Source organism: Platalea leucorodia (assembly GCF_965183815.1).
Source record: "Platalea leucorodia genome assembly, chromosome: 15".
NCBI lineage: Eukaryota > Metazoa > Chordata > Aves > Pelecaniformes > Threskiornithidae > Platalea > Platalea leucorodia.
The window spans coordinates 1556327-1578147 of NC_138837.1; the positions used below are offsets into that span (position 1 = coordinate 1556327).

A 21821-nucleotide genomic window follows, 5' to 3' on the forward strand; every position below is an offset into this window, starting at 1 on the left:
GCAGCATGAGTTATACACACCTGCAAAGCCCAAGAAAGCATAAAATACATCGAAGCGTGAACAGATTCTTAAAAACAATAGATTAAGATGGCCCAGTTAAACAACTTTCTTAGATTTAGTAGTGCCATCCATGACCAAAGTGCTAATATATTACCTAATGTAACTTTACTCATCCTCATTGACATGACAAATGAAAATTGGCAGAAATCAGCTTTCCCAGCCTTTAGTATCAGGGAAGCTTTAAAGGGTAGGCCCTGGATCTGGTACTAAAAGTAATAAAAAGCATCAAGTCACCAAACACCATTAAAGACGATACTTGTGTTTCAAAGTCAGATTTTCTTTATCAGTATTTTTAAGCACTAAGGACCCCAGCTGTGTTTTTTAACTCAACCTTTATTTGAATTTAATTTAACAGATGGGCATTTTTGAAAACTTTCAGAAGCATATCCTCATCCAACCTTAAATAACTCGTATTAATAGGAGTTACAAATATTCAAACTATGGCATTGACCTCACAATAAGAAAATACAAAAATGTATTTATGTATTTATATATTCAAAATTTTACAAGTAGCTGCTGCCCAATCAAAATGCATAAACCAACTCACAGCCCTCAGTGAAAATCGCACCTGCAATTTATAAACCCTTGAAAAGGATGAAGATGTCTGTAACAAATTGACCACTGAGCAGAATGGTGTTTTAATCACACCTTCCACTTTACGAGCGTTGGAATTACCCTGAAAGCAGGTGCAGATGGGTTTAAGACCTTGTGCAGACCTTTTGTTAAGACTTTGTGCAAAATGGATTTTCAACAGCCAGTAACAGCAATGACTTCTCAAAGACCCCAAATTCATTAACTAAGAATGTTTTAGCAAAATGGCTGAAAAGCCCTAGAGCTTTTTCATACTATGTCAACAACTGATATTCATTAAACAAACGCCGTGACAGACACCGTAATTCACTGTTCCATACCTAGAAGCAAAATGACATTAAGTCAACTATTTAAAGCTATTTGGAGCCATCTCACTGTAGATGTCAATAAAACAAATGCTTCCTGCCAATAATTAAGTATCTCTGTCAAACTTCCCACTCTCTTTCAAATCACTCTACATCCAGCTCAGGTCCATATTCCCATTTTAAGCAAGATTACCATGTCAAATACTCTGTATTCTAGTTTGGGGACAAATCCAGTAAAATGACTTGCAAATAGGAAGGTCTGACGCGGTATTCTCCCCTCCCTGACTGTATTACTACGCCTGAGGATGCTACTTGAGTTTATACAATACTTTTGATAGAACGTTTCATATGCCCATTACTTTTATCAGTTCTCACCACCAACCAGGAAGGTAGTTAGCGTACTTCTAATTTTGGTTTAAAAAAGGTTTAATTTGAGTTAAGGGCTGGGTTTTGGTTTTGGTTTTTTCCTATGTTGTAGTATCAGCTCCCTAGAACTTGGTCCCAAATCAAGCCCTAATTGTTTGTAAACATCTTCTGAAGACACTTTAGATGCTATGTAGCTCAATCATAGAATCAAGGGATGGTTTCACACGGCTCCTGTTAAACAGTCCTAGGATCAGTGCCAAGAGTACTTGGTGAGTTATAGCCATGACTAAGTAATCAATGCGATAAGGTAAATGGTCCTTTTCACCAGTCTAACTGGTCTATTCCTACCTCTTATTTCACTGCACTGAATTTCCTAGTGCAACACCACATGTAGATATGTATGTGCAATGTTTGTGTAAGATATAGGTAAATATCAAATACATATTCACTTCCAAAATTGAGGATGGAGAGCAGTCAGCAGCATTTAAAGTGACAATAGCTCCTCTGAAGAGACATGATGCTGTAAACACAGTACAGCAACAGCAGGCTGTGTTTTGCCCCACGTAGTTCTCACTTACGTATGTTTCAGATAGAGAAGACGACATACCTTAATTTATATTCTTCTAGTTGCAATTTTGAGCCTTCCAAAAGTATTCACTATATTCGTTTTTACAGCCTTTGGAACATTAGAGATAGGCCTCTCAGGCCACAACTGGTGCTAACGAAGCACATGTTAAAAATAAACACATACTTAGTCTACCTGGAATTTTACTGTATTGCTTACTAAGCATGCAACAACATGCTCACCTTTTAATTTATAATGCAATAAAGCTTTCAAGCCTGGAGCCAAATTATTTAAGAATATTTCTGTTATCCTTCTCAGAATTCATTCATTTCTGATGAAGGAAAGATTAAATACAGGCTGGAAATATATTCATAATGTATACATTCACAGAAACTGCCAGACATTTCCACATCATTAAATCATAACTGAAATAAGTACCATGGCATACAGCTATGAAACGCGCGCTGCCTGTACCAGTACCGTCACCTTCGTTATCACGCTGGCTGCACGGTCTCCCTGCCGCATCAAGGGAACCATCCGCCATTTGCACCTGAGGAAGCAAACTTACTGTACTACCAGCGAGTTGACAATCTACATGTGAAATACAGAGTTTCCACTCTCAATCAACATCTGAAGAGCCCTTGTAAAAACGAAGAGCCAAAAATCAAGTAGCGGGGAAGACTGACTGTTCCCAACCTATGGCGAAAACACCCAATTTAAGCCAATCCCTAAAATAAGTTTCTACCATGCACAACTAAGAATCCAAACTACTTCCACAGCTTGTTCCTATCAAGACACCTTTAGCAACTAGCCATCTCATACAAGAGCACAAGCAAACAGATGATCTTAAGCCAGTAAGACAAAACCAGAAGTAACATCCAAAGCACAAACAAAAATTTTACATAAGCTCTGCTGCTACAGCCCCAAAACCCGAATGTGGGAACTGTTCAGCCCGGTCTGTCTTCAGAAAGCTTAACAAACACAGGACCTTAAATCCTAACAACGTTTTCTATACACACATATCTCCATACATGATTAGAAACACCACCACTTAGCACTGATAAATACCGTCTAATAAGCACACTTCCAAGCACTTGACAAAAATTAAGCAAACCTCACAAAGATTCTTCTGAAATATTGCCGTAATTTCTCAAATGTTTAAGGAAATCTTAGGCAGACCGAAGTAAAAGAGCAAACCCATGTCAGATAGGCTCAAGACCCATGAAACCTGCTGCAACCACTCTGTTCATGCAGTTTATCTCTAGAGCCATCACTCTGAGTCTTCAATAGCCAACATATCTGTCTCAAATACAGGGAAAGGGAATGGAGGAGGATACAGATATATATAGATATATGTTCACCCAACTTCAAAACATCAGAACAACAGCTTGAAGTATTTACATCTCTCATAATCAGAAGTAAGAGGAAACGATGCCGCGAGTTATGCAGCCCAGCCAACCTAAAGATTCATATGATTCAAATCCAAAGGCAACTTCAAAGCCACCTCGTAAAACCCTATGCAAAACTTCCAAGCAGCCGGACGCCAGCGTTGCAGGAAGAGCTTTCACAGCATCTGGATCTTGCAAGTAACAGCCAAACGGAAGCAGAAACGTCCCCGTGTAAAAAGATTTAACATTTTCCTATTTACAAAAATAGCTATGTTAGAAATACGTTTGTATTTTTTTCCACCTCAAAATACGCTAAACAAGACTGTGTAATCAATACGGCTACAAGGTGTCTTATCTACACCAAATAAAATAAGTCAGCTTCCCTACACGTTCCTGTATATCTGGAACTAATGGCACCAGTTTTCCAAAAATTAATGCAACTCTTTAGTTCGTATCCACACTTCTGTATCACTGCACATAACACATCTCCGTCCTCCTTCCCACATGGGCACAGTTTTCCTTGAAGAACAAGATTCATTCACCAGTGCCTTGCAGATCAAGGCTACAAAGTAAAACAAAAAAGATCTGTTCTTTATAAAGTCTGCATAGCTACTTTTATTACTTATTTTGATGACAGACAGGGTTAATGAAGTTCTTGCAGAGAACTCTCCCTTTCCTGGGCTAAATGCCCAAATTCTTTCAGGATTCACAAGACTTGTCTATTTAAATTGGGTCCAATTTTTTTTCTCCCTACAGAAAGGCCTGCACAGAGTGTTCTGAAGAGAAACTGGGAATTAACCTTTCAAGAAAATCGTAACTAAATGTGCAAGCTCTGTATAAGAGACAAATTACATTTCACACTATATTCTGCCCTCTATGTAATAATTTTCTATTATTCTAATAGGCTTCAATGTTGAAGCATAAACTCAGTAGTATCAGATTATTAAAAACCATAAGCTTACTCATGCAAACAAAAATCTTCCATCCTGCCTACCCTGCATTTCTTTCCCAACCTCCCCGACTGCCAAGACACCACATTGATCTCAGATTAATAGCATGCTGTTAGATCAGAAAGTCACCTATTTGAGGGAGCTAGAAAAACTATGCTTTACTTACCAAGACAACAGCTCCACAGTTTCACCTCCAGTTTCTCATCTGAAAAATCCCTGCTATATGCCAGAAGCTGCCTTTCAGACATTCCCAGCTCTACAGCGATACGCGGATCAGGGGCTGAGCAGCTTCTCACCCTACAGGTACGAGAGATCAGCAGTGGCCAAGACTCGCCCTGCCCTGGTCTTTCCTTCCCCCCAAAACTGAGGTCCCTCTCACAGGCGTTTCACAGACACGACACAGTCCTTCAGATCATAATAAAAAAAGCACTTGTGTCAGAGAGCATGAAACCAAAGAATTAACGGACATTTGCAAGGGCCTTTACATTATGTTTCCAAAATGCAGCATCTGCTCTATCCACCACCACGTACCTACCTATCAGCCACAGCCATGATGAGAAGTACTAAGGGTTAAAGCGCTAACGCAATGAAAAGAAAGAAACAAAAGTCCAGCTGAGGCACAGAATGCAATGCAGCTTTCAGCAATCCATGAACTAAGTAAAATGTCATTTTCCAACCATCTCAAATTACCAGTTTTTAAGAGCAATTATGCAGAACACAGCTGAAAATATCTACCACGGACCAGTTCTTCAGCATTCAAAGACAAGTGTTTACCATCAGATACTTGCACAAACGTTTGTTTCAGAAACGAAACACAAATATTTACAGTATTTCAAAATAAACTACAATATGGTTTAGTAATATCAATGCAAATTATGTTGACACCTTATTAGTGCCTGTGAATAACACTACTACTACTCATCAATAGACGTAATTTTTCAAGTCCAGCAAAATCCACGCGCAGCTATCCCCGACCAGCGAGGCAGCAAGCAACACGGCAAAGCAAGCGCAAAAGCAGAAAAATAAAAATTAAAGAGCAGTGACACCAAAGGATCAAATTGAACTAATGTAAAACAAACCAGCTTCAAGAGCTAGTAGAAAAATATAAATGAATAGCGATATAGCAATTTATTTGGAAATAACATGAATTGCTGTTTTAAGTGCCCAGACTTGACTGGAGTCAAAGACAGGGACAACACACACCTGTCCTGACTCCAGGCTCTACTTTGCTCTACCCCCCAGACAGTATCACAAAATAAACGTGGATCACCACAGCGATGTCAGCAGGATCGTGCAGGGATTTATAGATATTTGGAAAGCAAAAGGGGTGTGTGGGCAAGGCTTCTATAAAAACAACAAAGCCGTTTCAGTAGCACACATTCCTGTGAATGGACAGAGTTCCCACACTACAACCAAGAGCTGCCTAACAACTTGTTTTAAAAGAGTAAATGTGTGGAAAAGGGGAACATGCAGAAGAAAAATAAGATATTTAAATAAATAAAAAATATTTATTAATGAATTTGCAACAACTACCACTTGGTTGACAGACACGGACTATTTCAGATCCAAGCAAGGCAGGAGAGAGGTGAATCCAAAGTCCCAGAAAGACGAACGCCCGGTGCAGGGAGGCAGAGGCAGGACTACGCCATCCAGTTCTAGAGGTCAAACCCAACCTGTAAAACATGGGAGATGGCAAGGAGCGTGGCTTCAGCACAGCAGCCGATGTCCCCAGCTCCACTGCATGATGGCTCGCTCCCTGAAGAGTTTACAGTCTGAACCAAGCCAAAAGCCTACTAGTGAAATGATAGTTTATGGAAGAACATAACTGCCACATGCTCTCAGCAAAACATACAGCCACACGCTTGCAAGCACCAGTACGTCATGCTATGGTAACAGCATGAAGGAAAAACTACGGACAACAGCAACTGAGTGCAGGTGGGAATTAATGCCACATATTGGATGCGCGAACAAAAGCTACCCTGGTTATTACTGCTGCGTGATGACTTAAGAGTAGCTATAAATGTAAATATGGTCCTGTATGACAAATTAGAGACAGTCTCCAAAGGGAAACTATCTTCCCCACATCATCTAGCTGCTTTTATCAAACTCATTAGTGCTATCTATGTCACAAAAAAAAAAAAAAAAAAGCAAGCTGGCACTCAGCTGTCCCCAATTTCAGATGAACAACAGGAAAGATAACACGCAACTTCAGCACAGTCTGATAAGACTCATGATGACTGATTCATTTCAAACTTTACTCCCTTCAGAGCACCACATGCAAACGGGTTGTTTAAAAACACTCACAACGCTCATCTGCTGCCAGCCCAGGCTTCACTTCCACTTAAGCTCTTCTAGCTGACCAACTTCTCACACACCGGCGGAGGAAAGGCACTGCCAGCTTCTCCTGCCAGTCCCACCAACGCTGAGCTAAAGCTGACAGAAGGCAGGAGGGCACCTCAGAGCCCCGGGCCACGGCCACGCCGTGCGGGAGAGGAGACACCAGCACACAGCTCCCCCACACAGCCGCCTTTAGGAAAATGTAAGCCCAAATACTCCAAAAGGTGTCCCTAGATGTGAATAAGGTGACTAGGAGGGGATGGTCTGAGCAGTGCTGAAATATTGTTTTTCATTGCCTTGTTTTTGACGGAATGAACAATGCTGAGGCAATAAACATTTGACCTTCTTATTCTGAAAATAAAGTTTTGTTTCCTTCATTACCCCTTCAACACTGTTCTAATCCGTAACAGAATATTGAGGGGGTTTACAGAAAAAAATCAACAACAAAAACACAGGAACACCATAGTGTGATGTGCTTACAAAACAACCAACTCCAAAAAAACCCTGGCTGAATCTTTTAAAACAATACGCACTTCATTGAGAGCAACAATCTACGGTACATTATACCAAAAGTGCTACAAGGTCTGTTTGTCCATGAGAATGAATCATGGTTTACCCCGGGAAGAAAGAAAAGTGCAGCTAGACCATGGGCTCCTTTGGGAACTTATTAGACCCTCAACAAGCCATTGTAGATGCCAAAACCTGCTTTTGCAGCAGAAGCTTCATCTTGAAAATACACAACAGAAAAGCGTAAGAGAAGAAAAGCTGGCAGATTACGCTTCAGCATTCACAGGTAAAAAAAAGGAAGAGACTTCAGCACTAGGCTATTTAGCATCTCTGGCCTTATCTGCCTTAGGCTTTCCAGAAAATGTCCTACCATTCTACTGTTTCCAAGAGCTAATGGCTGCATGAGCAACGATGGATGCTCCCCAAACCCAGGGTTTCCACGTCACCAGCAATTTTCTTGACTAAACACACCTCTCTCCCACCCTATAGCTCCAAACTTACTCTCAATGGGTAAAATGCGACGGAAAGAGGGCATGCCCCTTTGCGACACAGGGATCACCACCGTCACATCGCACTGCTGTGGTAGTGCTGACGGTAGCAAAAGGAGCAAGGGGAAAGGCAATTCCAAGAAGAAAAACTCCAGCGCCGGGAGATGGCTTTATTCTCTTTCCATAGGCCAACTGAAACCCCATAGAGTCTGAGCAGATTTTCACTTTAACGTGGACAAATACAGTGAGAACATAAAATCAAGTCAGCCATCCCTCCTAGAGGGCTGTGTGCTCACAACACAGCAAAATGTTTGACTTCCAGTAATCAGTTTCATCAACAGACAATCAAAACTATTTAAACACTATTTGGAGCAATTTTGACTTAAGTAGCTGCAACTTGATTAACAGTCTTTTCTTCAGAGAGAACTGCTCCACGTTTTCCCTCTCCCTGCATTAGTGATGAAGCACAAAAGCTAAAATAAGTCATCATAGTCACTTCAAAGTACAAACCAGGGAGACTGAAAGAAATCCCAATAAATAAGTCACAGAGTAAGTTATTGCATACCTAAATAGACAGAGAAGAGCAAACACAGGTAAAGAACCGTACCCACCACTGTTTACCCTTGGATGGTGAAGTTCTTAAAACTGACATAATGTTATAAATTGACTAATTGACCCTCAAGGAAGTAGAGAGCTCAAGAGAGTTAAAAATTACCCTATAAATACCATAAAGATTAACAGATTTGTAATACCCACCCAAGAAGCACTTACTCTAAGTAGAATGATTATGAAAACACAGCAAGAATATTTACTACATAGTACTGAGTTCAGTATATACAGACTGCCACAAAAGGCAGCACTGGTTCTTAATATAGTGACAGCTGAAAGTCACCACTTAGATTTCCCAGCTGATTAAAGGGTAGCACACAGACACACACAGTTGTGACTTATCTGCTCCTCTGGAACACATTCATGTATTTTTTAAAACCTTTTCAAGGTTGTTGGGAGTTTTTTTGTTCCAGTGTAACATTTTTGAGACTTAACGTTTTGCACAACTCTGACAGAAGAGCTAATGAAATACTGACAGCACAAAAGAATGAAAGCAGAACTTCCATGAATGAAAGAGGAGGGAATTTTTGTGTCCGTGTTTGTGGCTATCTATTCTACCCTGAGGCCCTACTCTTGGAGGAAAGGAACCTTGAAGTATCTGCAGCTTTTCTCCCTATCTCCTCACTGTAATAACATATGTATGCCCTGAGAACCAGAACGCACCACAAACTCTCCAAGACAGGCTTGGCATTCAGAGTGTTCCCAAGCAAGAAGCAAAATGTTCCAACAAGGAGAAAACCCACTCCCTTTCAGGACGGCAGAGACAAGCATCCACGAGGTTAAGAACAGGAGAGAGACTTAAACCGAAATTCCTGAAAGGAATCGTACTGAATGTGCTGTGAAGTTCCAATCCATCCTGTAGGTCAACATTCCCCAGTTATTGCACCTTCTGCAGCAATTTTCATCTCCAACTCCACAGTTTAAAAATCACTAGGTTAAGTTACTCTCCCAAGCAAAAGAGGACAGCTGGCTCTAAGGAAAGAGGAAAAATTGGAACTTGTATTATCCTGTGCCACTTGAGCCAGGAGACAGCGGCTGCCTCGGAAGCAAGCACCACCAAGCACTGAGTACAGGCGAAACAGCTTGGGCTGTGCGACCTCCCAGCACACCGGCTCCGAGAGGGAGCAATCCCAAGTATCCAGCACCCATTTCTCCTGTCAGCATGGACTTAAAGCTCTGCTTCATGCACGCCACGAGTTTTCAACAGGCTGGTGGCTATTTCCCGCCTCACAGCAAGTGGGCTTCTCAAAGACCAAACGACAAAAGTAACTGGAGAACAGTATCTGTCACTGAGCTCTGCAAAATGAAAGACTTGCAAATCCTCCCCAGGGTGTGGAGCAACACCTGCTCCGTCAGCAGGCTGGGCCGGGCCCCGGGTCACAGCCCGTATCAGTTCGGTTTTTGACCCCTGAAATACTAGTGCAGTAGGTGAGGCAACTATGATTCACTTGGATATAGCACATGGAGGAGCGGGATGGCGAAAGCGTCCCCCAGATGGACAGCATACCCCGTCCTGGGGAATCCCACCCCGATCAAACACCGCAGGATGTTCCAGGCCCAAAAGGTGGGATGCTGCGTTGAAACGAGACACTGAGACCTCCTCAGGAAGGTCCCTCAGCTGTCCCCTGGCAATGCCAAATGCGTATCTGGGGATGCACCAGCCAGGCTGCTGACAGCCAGTCGTGTTGTAAATAGCTGCGGCAGCGCAAGACATTATCACCCCCCTCCTCAAAGGGGAATCGCCCTTTCCTCTAGCATTGCCACACTGGGGTTTATTACCCTTGACTCCTCAGTTCGGTTGGTTTATAAGAGGTTTAAGCTCACCGAACCAGCATTGCCTGAAATGTGCCAGGGCGCCCTCCCACATGTCATTCTGCCACTGGCAACACAAGATCGGGAGCCATCTCTTCTCCCTAACCAGAAGGCTCGTTTCCAAAAGAGGTTTCTGGAACAGCCTCAGCAGTGTCTCCACACTTGGAAAAACAACATTTCAACACAATTTCCAACTGATGTTACACAAATAATCCATCCGCTGAATTAAAAAAAAAAAAAAAAAAAAGAAAAACATATTATACATTATACTGAGATAAATCAGCCCAGAGCTGCAGCCACATTTTAAAGACACGGTGAACTGAAACATGCACGGACCACTGCAGCTGCCAGCTCCCGACAGAGAAATCAAAATTGCTTCAGAATGAGATCTGCTTGAAATTACGAGCAAAACCAGTCAATACTTTCTTAAAATGACAAAATAAACTGCCTTCCTAAAAAGCAAATGCATTGATCTGTCAGGGCTGGTGCCCGAGGTCCGTCCAAAGGCAGGGAGGGGATGGCTTGGCACCTACTTTGATTCATCATGTGAAGCACATACAAAGGTTGGAGTCCAGAACTGGAGACCTAAGTTACTCAAAGCAAATAAACACAAAAACTTTAAGAAGTGCCTAGGGACTGTAATATACCTGTTAATAGTCCAGAAGGGGGGGAAGATAGCGAGGAAACAACCAGGGGAAAAAGCTTTATGCCAGCAGTAGCAACTTTTTAATTTAAAAAGAAGAATCTTACCATCTTCTCCATTTTGTGATCTGACATGTTGTAACTATTTTAATAAGTTTTCTAATTGCCATGGTGTACTAGCTCATAGAACAATAAAACAGCATACCCAATTTACTATCTAAAACTAAATTTATGTAGTTCTGTGCACAAACTCTGTTTCTGCTGTTGAGATCTTAGCAGAAAACAGTCAACTTTAACAAAAATCATTATGTCTTTCACACCTGCCCTCTTTCAGACTTCATTGCCCTTGGACTCTTAAAAATATGGATTTGCTACATGCTTCCTCGACAGCTTCTAATCTACCTGATTTTGTTGTGTAAAACACAGTACCAGAACAGGACAGACAATACCACCTCATCTTACTGGAACACAGCAGACTCTAAAGAAGTAATTTATAAATTACCTGCAAGGTTTTTTGGTTTGGGTTGGGTTTTTTTTGTTTGTTTGGGGTTTTTTTGTTTGTTTGGGGTTTTTTTGTTTTGCGATGTAATAAATAATGCATTCTGACTGCTAAACAAGCATTTGTGAGGTTTCAAGAACGCTTTGGAGTACAAAATTCCTAGAGTCTCATTCCCTTACGCCATTTGGTTTCAAACAGATATGAGTCTGCTGTTGGTTCACTTAAACGTGTAACAGGAAACTCAAATTTGACTAAAAGGCTGTATTACATTACTACTGGGTTTATATGGAAACCTTTTTAGAAGTAAGAAGCTAAGGGGAAGGTTTTTTTTCCTCTCCCATCTGCGACAGACAGCTGTTCACTGCCTGGAATCTATGATAGCAGACACTTAAAGTAGCACCAAGCTGAAGTAAACACTTTAGAAATTTAATTTCTTTAACTGTACTGACCCGTAAAATTATATGCAATTTATTGCATCGTGCCATGTGATGAGCCGTATCATACGGCTAGACACTGGAAGCTAAATATACTGTTTTAATTGAATAAATAATTGTTTTTTTCTGAAATATTTTAAAATGTTAAAAAACAATCCAAGAGACTTCTCACACATGTACAGCTATGGCACTTACAGCAAGTCCAGATGTTTAAATACTTAGCACAGGTTAGAACTTGAAGTAATCTTGATCCAATCCAATATGCATATAAAAAATAAGCCAAGATAGAAAAAGACCTATCTACCCATAAAAAGATTTGACAGCTTTACAGACTTCTGCATTCAAACCACTATTAAAAATAACTCCCTGTGGTTTTCTGTTTTTAAACAAAAATTAGCTTACAAGCTCTAGAACTGCCCACTTTGTCACACACTCACCCAGAACCTCGGTTCTCCCTGTCCTACATTTCAGCCAACTAAAGACAGCAGCTTCCAATCTCGCTTTAAAAACTAACACGCACCCCTCCACACGCACCCCCCACAAACCTGTAAGAAATTTTCAAACAAGTATTTTATACAGCTTAATTTTATATGTAATTTAGACACACTGCAACAATTTCAACCCGCTGGAAAAAAAGGCTATGATTTTAAAGTCATTTTTAAATCTAGATTTTGCATGCAAATTTTTTGGCTTCTCGTTTTTTTTCTTCTTCAGAAAGAAAAACGTTGTCTGGGCCAACATCACCTCTCAGTTTGAACACATTCTTCCTCTATCTTCCTAGATACTACTTTTTTTTCTCCTTTTTACTTTAACACGGCTCTACAGTGAAAGACAAAATTCAGAAGTGGAAGAGACCTATTGCATCACATCACATCCAACGTGCTCCGCGGCCCACAGACCACCGCTCCCGTAGGAGCACCAGGCCAGAGGGTCCGACCTGCTTTCCCCCGTGAACGCCCGAGTCCCGCCACTGCAGCGGTCCTTTGGTCCCTCGGTGGGTCGCTCACCCTCTGGGAAAAGGCAAGGACACAGCTAGGGAAAACAAAATTGCCCTTTCAGCAGCCACAAAGGGTAGAGCGGTTCAACTCTCTTATTTCATCAAACTTGGTTTTTTCCCTCCTTCTTTTTTGGTTTTACACCAATTTGCTCAGCTGAGCCAGCTCACCACCACTGAGAATGCCAGCCCTGGCACAGGGGAACAGAGAACAGGGGGGAAGCCACCCGGTTTGGTAGCACCAAGCTGTCTGACGTTAGCTCAGCCATCCAGGGACTCTGCCTGACGCTGAGACACACCACATCTTCCCGGTTCGGTTATCCTCAGCTTTCAGATAAACTGCCCTTATCTTCTAGGGCACCCAGAGAGCTACCCATGAAAAAGCACAAGGAACTCACTGAGTACTCGCATGTGCTCATACTAAAAGCTTTACAAATGGAAGGGTAAATACAGCAAACACAGCATTAACAGGACTTGCCTCTGCCTTTAACAGGACAAAGCATCAATTCCGTCCATTTTAGACAACCTTTAGCTTTTAATTTTATACTGGGAAAGGCCATTTTGTTTGGTCCACAGAGCGTAGCACAGATGCATGTGAGCTTCCTCTGCTGCCATGCCCGTCCTGTACCAGTAGCAGAGCCAGTCACCGTTTTCTTGCCAAAAGCCACATTTTCAGGGTCTTCAGTGATGAGTGGTATCAAGGCAATCGCGAACTATATTTCAACTGCATGAATATTTAGTGTTTGCTTTCAAAATTGCAAGAATGTTTTTCTTGCATCTTGCATTCATACGGGATACAAAGACATATATCACATAATTTCCTACAAACAACCCGGTCAAGCACTGGGACAGGCGTACGCTGAATTAGTCACCATCACTCCCGTGAAAGGTAAAACAGACTGGTTAAGTGAGTTTACAAGACAAATGCAGGAGTGCGTGTCACAGGTAGAAGGGCTACTCACAACTTAACCACAATTCTGTACTCAGACCACGCAGAGCATCGTGGCCACTGTCCATCTAGATGAGCGTTGAACTGTAGCAATACCGAGGAAGTTGCAATTAAAAACACGTTCACGCAACGGTAAAGAGGAGCCCAACTTCTAAAATAAGGTTCCACAGATTTATTTTTCTCATTTGCTGGAGATGACTGTGAACAACCTCTTCTATAAACAAGACCATCTAAGAAAAGCAAATTAGACAAATGACAAAAGCTAAAACACAAGTTGGGCTATTAAACTCATTTTCTGTAAGGACTGTATCCCAACTAGGCTTTCATTTAGGACAGAGCAAAAGTCAAGCCCCAGAGGTCATACTGATGCGCACCTTCATCATTTTGTTTTTGAAATCCTCCTCCAGTACTTCCTCTGATCCTCCAGCAATGCACGGTCAATTTTCTTGCTTTAAATTCAGAATGAATACATTCGATTTCTACCGCCTGCCCCACTCGTTGGCTGCTGCAGCTCACACGGTCTAGTCTGTACGGCCACGTTGTTCGTTGCGTACACATTTTTCATAGCCTTAAGGTTAAATGTATCTGGCACCACATAAAGTAGTCAGAGGTGTTGAAGTACATCCACTAACTCGTCTTCTACACATCTAGAAATTGTGTTGTGAAGGTGCGAAGGAGGTGGGCTTGTCGGTAACTATCCCCATTTTACAGCTAAGAAAGCAGAGGCAGAGCAGGAGAAAAACCCACACAGGTATTTCTGGCTCCTATCCCCGTACAAAAAAAAAAAAAAATTACTCATTTTACCCCGAGTAAACAATCATTGATAGATCATTCAGCATGCAAAAAACTTTAAAGCCACTCGAAGAGCCCTTCAGACCAACAGGTAGGTCTGAGTAAAGCCACAAAGCACGCTGTAAGACAAATCTCAGAATCTCCTGCTATTTCCTCTAGTACAGCCTCGATTACTACGAGAAATGAGAAAAGCCAGTGTAGGCTCAATATTTTCAATGTACACTGAAGTATTATATACTGACATAAAACTTTTCAGGTAGGATCATAGAAGGCAAGTACTAAAAAAAAAAAAAAAAAAAAATTGTTTCCCAGTGTGGGCTTGGAGTCCAAGTTATTCATCTTCACCTGCTTTTCTCCCAACAAAGTGCATACTGAAGAATCTGAAAAGGTATATTAAAACTCATATTGAAATTACACGTCTGTCCTCTCTCGTAAAACACGTATTTGTCAAGAAACACAATTCCAGAGGAAGGAGGGAAAACAAAACAAGCACAAGTGTTTTATACGTCGCAGGTGTTAAGGAACCAAAAGGGCGATTCTGTTCTGACAAGTTCCTTTGGGGTGACAGCAGTCACTCACACTCTGTCGAGAAACCTCACTTCCCACAGAAGATGCTCTTTTTCCACCATAATAGAAGTTCCTCCCAGTCCCCATTTTTTTTAGGTCTCTAAGGCACAGAGCCATAGGAAACGGAGGCACCAACATTCTTACCTAAAAGTAGTTTGGTTTTTTTTTTTTTCCTTTTTTTTTTTCCTCCTTTTTCCCCCCTTTTTTTTGTCCTCTGTTGTTGCTTAAAAGAATATGACTGCCACAAAGAATGTTGACAGGAAAAAAAATCACAGTGGAAAGAGTTTGACTCAATGTCAAGAGATGTCTCAAAATGTAAAAACTGTAGAAATGCTGCAGAAGTTAAACGGTTGCTTACAGTGATTCACAAAAAATGAACTTTTAAAGGAGACACAGAAATGACAGCAAGACAGTCATAACGTGTCAGGAACTTGCATCACTGGACTTCTAATTGCTACAATATTTCCTATCAAAGTACTTTTACTGCAATAATGCCATAGGCAATCACCATTGGCAGAAATATTCCGTGTGTTTGAACAGACAGACAAACAGATGGAGCTCAGAAATCCACCATTATTCTAAACAAGCATAAATCACACTTTGGAGGGAGTAACATGTTGAGGGGAAAAAAAAAAAAAAACCCAACGGTATTCCATCGTTCAGCTCTAGCATGTGCTCTCCCCAAAGCAATGTGGTAATCCCTAAAGCGCTGGGCTTATCTCGGAGGTCCTGTCGTCTGAGGCGGCACAGGAGAGCGCCCCGGGAGCAGGCGGGCTCCCCGCAGCAGGGCACGGGGGACGCCGCAGCTGCCGCCCCCGGAGGCCGCGAGGGAGCAGCAGCCGGGGGGGGGTCTCAGGCCAGCGCCCAGGGGCTCCCGGCGCCCCGGGCTCCCCCCGCCAGCCCCGGGGGCTCCAGGAGCCGGCGGCGCCCCGGGCTCCCCCCGCCAGCCCCGGGGGCTCCCGGCGCGGAGACCAACGCAGGAAAGCGCAGAGCGGGCGCCGGCGGGGGCAGCGGCGCCCGGCGGGGCGGGCGCGGGGGCTCCGCTCCGCGGGGCACGGGCGCTTGGCAGCGCCGCTGCTTTTAACGTAAAATAAAAAATAAAACCAGCCCCAAAAAACCCTGCGACGACGCCAAACCCCCCACACGCTCGTATTTTTAGAACAGTTTTAACTTTGCTCAAATCTTAACGCTGCCAGACGACAGCTCCGGGCAGGAGCCGGTGACGCCCCGCCAGCCCCCGCCGCTGGGGCCGTTCCCGCTCGCCTCCCGCTCCCGCCCGGGCACGTGCCGGCCCCGGGGCCGGCGGCGCGGCCGCCGCGGCAGGACGGGAGGCCACGAGGCGCCGCGGCCCGGACCCCGCGCCCGGCCGCCCGCACGCCCCTCGGCGGCCCCGGCATCGCGGCCGCACGCCCCCCCCCCCCCCCCCGCCCGCTCGACCTGCGGCCCGGGCCGGCCGGCGCTGCCCGGGGCGGGCGGCGGAGGCGCGGCAGCACCGCCTGAGGGGCCGCGCGGCGCAGGGGCCCGCGGCGGGCACACCCCCGGCACGGCGCGGCCCGTCCGCGGCCCTCGGCGGCGGGGCCCTGTGGTGCTCACCTGCGGCCGGCGAGGCGGCGGAGAGGCGCCAGCGCCCGTCCCGGAGGAGGCGCGGAGGGGAGGGGGGGGAAGGCGGGCAGGCGGCCGCGGCCCCCGCAGCGAGCGAGCGAGCGGCGCCGCGTCCCGCAGACAACTTCGCCGCGCGCACGCCGCCCCGCGCACGCGCTGCCCGCCGCCGCTCGGGCGCGCGCCCCGCCGGCTGCCACGCAGGCCGGGCGGGCCGGGAGCGCGCGGCGGCCCGGGGCCGGGGCCGGAGCCGGGGCCGGAGCGGAGCGGGGCCGGGGCCGCTCTGCCCAGCCGCCGTCCCGCCCGGCGGAGCCGCCAGCACCCCCGGCGCCGCGTACCTGGGCCGCTGCCGCTCCTCGCGGCGGGGGTGGGTGTTTTTTCCACGTCCCGCGGTGCGTCAGCGCCGAAGCCCGGCGGCCCCTGTGCAGCAGAGCCCGAGCGAAGCCCTCCCACCGCCGCCGCGGCCTTTCCTCCCCCGGAAAGCGACGGTTTCCCCGCGCCCCGGGTGTCGGAAGAAATGCCCGCCGCTCCCCCCGCCCTGAAAAACGACACGGCGCCTGCCCGCGGGGATTCCCGTTTTTAGCTGCAGACTCGCGATCCCGGGATTAGCTCCTTCCGCCGCCGCCCGTGCAAGCCCGGCCCGGCGGAGAGCGGCTGCACAGCGGCGGAGCCGCCGCCGCTCCCGCGGCCTGCGCGCAGAGCGGGGCCCGGGGCCGCTCCCGGCGGGGGCGCGGCGCTGCACGGCCCCGGCGGGAAGCGCCTCGGTGGTTTTGCAGGAACGGGGCTCTAAAATACATGCAACGCTCCAGATGGAAAATCCTTAATTCGCAACTTGCTGGGGTTTGCAGATGAAGACAAATGTTAGGAGTCAGTGTGCTTAAGTTGAATTTGAACTTGAAATCCAACAGGACTTTTTACAAGTGAACAAAAACCTGAAAGCGAACTTAAAAATAAATAAAAACGAAACTCGCAAGCCTCATCTAATGGTCTAAACTGGGCGAAAGGCGCAGGGCAGCAGCATATCTGGTGAGAAACGTGATTGCTCGTATTTTGTCAGCTTTCGCACTCCAAGGCCTAGCTCCATCAGAAGGTGTTTGCTGGTGCGGCTGGGAAACTCCTAGTGCTGTCACAGCACAAAGTGCTAATGCCGGCATGGCTTAGAGCAGTTCAGCAAATGGAAGACGCTATGCAAGCAAAAGCACCTTTTGCCAGTATATCTTCATTTCTACTCAGCCCTTTGCCAGTTAAAAATAATACAGGTTGGGTTTATTTTAAATCAATCCTCTAAGCAAGGCTAGCTGAATTGCTGTAAGCAATTAGCGTGGAGCTGATCCCAGCTGCCACCTCAGCTGGGAGGGGATGCGCAGGTACGAGCGAGGGAGTTCAGGTCAGCCTGGTTCATTAATTAACACCAAGCACCTGGAACGAAACCCCGCGCACACGGGGAGCCCCGTTCTTTGGGACGCGACGGGCGGTTTCAGCCCCTTTCTCCTGTGCCTTGGCCTTTACGTGTTTCCAGATTCCTTCGGGTGTCCTGGTGCCGCACTTCTCTGTCTAGGGAAGGCAGTCGGACACCGCGACGCCCTGCCCAACAGCACCGAGCGCTCGTTATTCCCATTCCCTGGGAGCAGCGGGGAAAGCCCCCCTTCTGCATTCTGTGCGTCACAGTCGCAAACATGCAACTTCCAGGGAAACGCTCGCCGCCCGCGTGCGGCGTAATGCTCGGCTGCTGCGTCTCCTCTCTCTCGACTGATTGCATCACCTACACCTACACCAGCGCTGCGGGGAACCTGCTACTGAAGACATTTTGGTTCAAATAAGTCACTTTTTCCAGCAGGCTCCACTCACATAGTTTAAGCTCCAAAGTAAGTCTCTGTATTGCAGAACCTGAAAAATCATGGCACGTCTTTGCTCAAACGGCATTGTTCATGCATCAAAACTGCTACTTTGAGGAAAACGTGCCTGCTAAAGCAGTGCCACCTGTGGCATCCAGGGAGGCAAGAAACTGTGGCAAATGTTTGCGAGATATTCAGGTGGTTCTGTAAGATGTGAACTGTTCTGGAAATGTCACTAGGTTCTGTTTTTGTTGTAAAGCTGTTTTCACAAAGCTAATATAAATTCAGTGCATTCAGTTTGAGTGAATATAAACATGATCATTCCAGGGGCTCAAGTTTCTGATACGTCTCACATTTAAGACACTGTAAAACTAGATTCTCTCTCCCTGAGCATTTCTGATAGCGTAAAGAGTTTTCTCTCAAGGGTACAGATGCCTGCACAGCTATGCAATGCTTCTCACTAGAGACAGAGCAATAGACACAACAGATGGAAACTAAGAGGCCACCTGGTTTTAAAGCAAATCATATCATCAATCTATCAGTACAAAATCTGAAACATGGGAAAGTGCTTAGAGAAACAAAATGAATTCAATTTTTTTCTCCAAACTCAATTTTCCCAAGGTCTGTTGATGTACCATTTGCAAAAATGCATTTCTTTCTCTTAAAAAGAGAGTGTCAGCGCATTGAGGTATAAGAACGTAAGTGTTTTACACCAGAACAACGACAAAAAAAGAGATCTTTTGTTACACTGCCATGAGTTACCGTCTTTCTATTCAGAAAAGCTGTTTTTAAAAATCTGCTACATTCTTGTGCACAGCTTCAAGATCCAGGTTTTTCATTGCTAAATTAGACAGACCAGACAGAATTACTTTAGATTATCAACAGCAATTCAGTTAGGAAAGAAAATTAAATTTCCTCAATTAAGTCTTGACAGAAATAGACTGTCTTTCGTATTCGATGCTACGGTTCTGTGTGAAATTCTCTTTCAAACAACCCCCAAAGTGAGAACTTTCAGAAGATGTTTACTTTACTTCTTCCGTGTGTTGACCCCTGTAAGAGCAGCCAGGAGTGGATCCCGCGGCCTGGCTCGCCCTGGGGTGCGTCACGCCAGGCCCCGGTCCCCTCCCTTTGAGCACGGCGGTCGGTGCCCAGGGACGGCAAGGTTCGGCTTTGTGTCTCCAGCTCCGGTCTCCTGAGGTGTAAGAAGTGTATTTTATACACCTCCATCCAAATGAGGGTTGCACCATTCACAGAGCTCAGCTGACCTTTTTCATTTAATCAATGTAATTATTTTATGCAGTTCAAGGATGGGTTGATGTACACTTTAATCTGCAGTATTTAAAATCCCACTGATAAAACTGTCAAAAGGAATCTTAGTAGCTCGTATAAGCCTGAAGATCAGCCAGTAAGGAATGGAGAGCTACATAAATAAAAGTATTTTAAATAACTTAATTTTTAACCTAAAATATGAGGAAATAGTCTTTTATGTCTCTAAAGAATTTATGGCTAATGCTCACATAGTTGTAGAGCAACCACCACCTCCTCATTATTTACAGCCCCAATGTTTCAGCACTGACCCATGGCTAGTGAGGCCACTTTATTTTAATTGTTCAAACAGAACCAAGCACGGCAAGTAAGCACAGGCGATCAGTGGAGGCTGAGAAAATTAAACAGGAAAATTTCTATATTACTTGCGGGTATGAAGGTTCCCAGTAACAAGTCTGTTTCGGAAAAACTAGAATGATCTTGACCCAAATCTTTAAGGATTTTAAATCAACATGCAGTCAATTTGATTGATTTACTTTATTCTGAGTGCTAAATGCAACTGTCACCGTATCCTTCATCCTCAGTCCATTATTGATAAAATCCTGGCCTTACTGACTTAATATATGCCTATTGACTTATTTGTTATTTTCCATTCTTAATAGCATACACTGAGGAGACTTCTGCCAGAAGTTATTTTCAGAAAAAAACCCCAAAGCCTTCTTCCTCAAACGAAAATGACAGCGTTTAAAGAGATTCCACTTTCCAGCAGCAGCTATTGAAGCTAGGCTGTGAATCCTCTTTCCACAGGCATAGCTGCAGCGTGCCTTCTCCACACACACGCTACATGCAGGCTGGCTTGCGCAGCGTGTCTGCAGCCTGCATGCTCGGTTCTCATATTTCTGTAAGGTTCGAGTCCCAGAGGAAGCATTAATGCTAAAGGAATGCATACCAGTGTGGAACTAGTCTAAAAGTCAGTACAAAATCTCTCCAACAGATTGCTCAGAGAAACACCTCTTTTTTACCATATTTAAGATCTGTAGATTGATCTCATGAGCATTTGTGCAGCAGTTTAGTTTCAAACTGATAAGAGTGCTGCAAAAAGAGAGAAATCGAATCAAAGGAGATTAAAAAGCGCTGGTCTTCAGGAAGATAAGGCAACCTAGAGCCGCCACGTGACCCAGCGAACGCTCCAGCTCAGCCGCCTGCGGATCTCATCAGGGAACCAGATGTGACCAGTGGCAGAATATCCTTCGCAGCGTGAGATCTGGAGTGTGTGATTGCCATCCAGGAAAGGGGAGATGGGAAAGTATGATGGAGAAAATGTCCTTTTTTTATAGAGTTTAATTGCTTAGAAGAAAGACACGTTTTCTTTTAAAGAAGAAGGGATGCTAGAAAGCAGGCTCAGGAAGGTGTCTGGAGGAAGGAGCAGAAGGGTTTTTCACATGGACAGAAAATTTAACATTGCTTCCTCTTTTCTGGCGGTTGTGTAGTTTAAATGATGAAGTGGCAGTGGACACTTCTCATTCATTTCTCTGGTTAGTTGCAAACAGGGCGGGGCAGTGGGGAAAAAATAGAAGAGGCCTGTTGTCCCCTCCTAGCAGGGCCGGAAATCGTGAGGTTTCATTCACGGATTTGCTCCTTCTCCCGCGAGGAGAGGAGAGCCAGGGAGAGGCGTTAGAGCCCAGCAGAGCCGCCCCGCACAGCTAAGGGGCAGAGGGAATGCCCCAGGGTCGGCCATAGCACCCTCTCCTTGTGACATCCAGGCTGGCCGGAGGGCCGTCCCCGTCCAGCTCTCGGGATGGTACCTGCCACCACCCGAACTGCAAGGAGAGCTCGCGCCACGAGCTCCGCGTTGCCTAGCAGGGGCTGTGGGATGGCTGTTTCTGTTGCTCTTGTGGAAGGGCAAGTGGAAGATGGAGCTTTTCAGGCAGACAGGCTTGTGGTTGCCGCTTATTTGGGGGAGAGAGGGAGGAGGAGGAGGTTTGCTGTATAGAACTGGAGCTGGGCCACAGAGAAAGCCGTGTCCCCTGCACACACAGGTCTCACTCGTGCTCTTGAGAGAGGAGTTGTAGATGCCTTGTCTCAGCCCCTAGCAAAGGATTTGGAGATGAAGCCTGAGCCCTTGAATTTGTATTCAAACAAAGAACAGAGAAGTAGTGCAGGGAGCAGAGTGCTGGGGCGAGGCCCCCAGCAGCCAGTGTTGGCAAGCAGATGGGCTGCCGTGTTCTCAATCAACTGCAGTTTTTAAGGTCATGCCTAGATAATG

At 45.3% G+C, this 21821-nt stretch overlaps 1 protein-coding gene across 3 annotated transcripts in view; it reads right to left on the minus strand.

Annotated features, from left to right (window-relative positions):
- Positions 1 to 16905, minus strand: part of NEK6 (NIMA related kinase 6) — a 69727-nt gene extending 52822 nt beyond the window's left edge. The window contains exon 1 of one of the 3 annotated variants that reach the window (XM_082327829.1): positions 16793 to 16905. The gene's annotated coding sequence lies outside the window, so the exon portion shown is untranslated. Of the gene's footprint in view, positions 1 to 16448; positions 16513 to 16792 lie in introns of those variants that run through there. The other 2 variants (XM_082327828.1, XM_082327830.1) reach the window with 2 other exon arrangements.
- Between the last annotated feature and the right edge of the window lie 4916 nt (positions 16906 to 21821).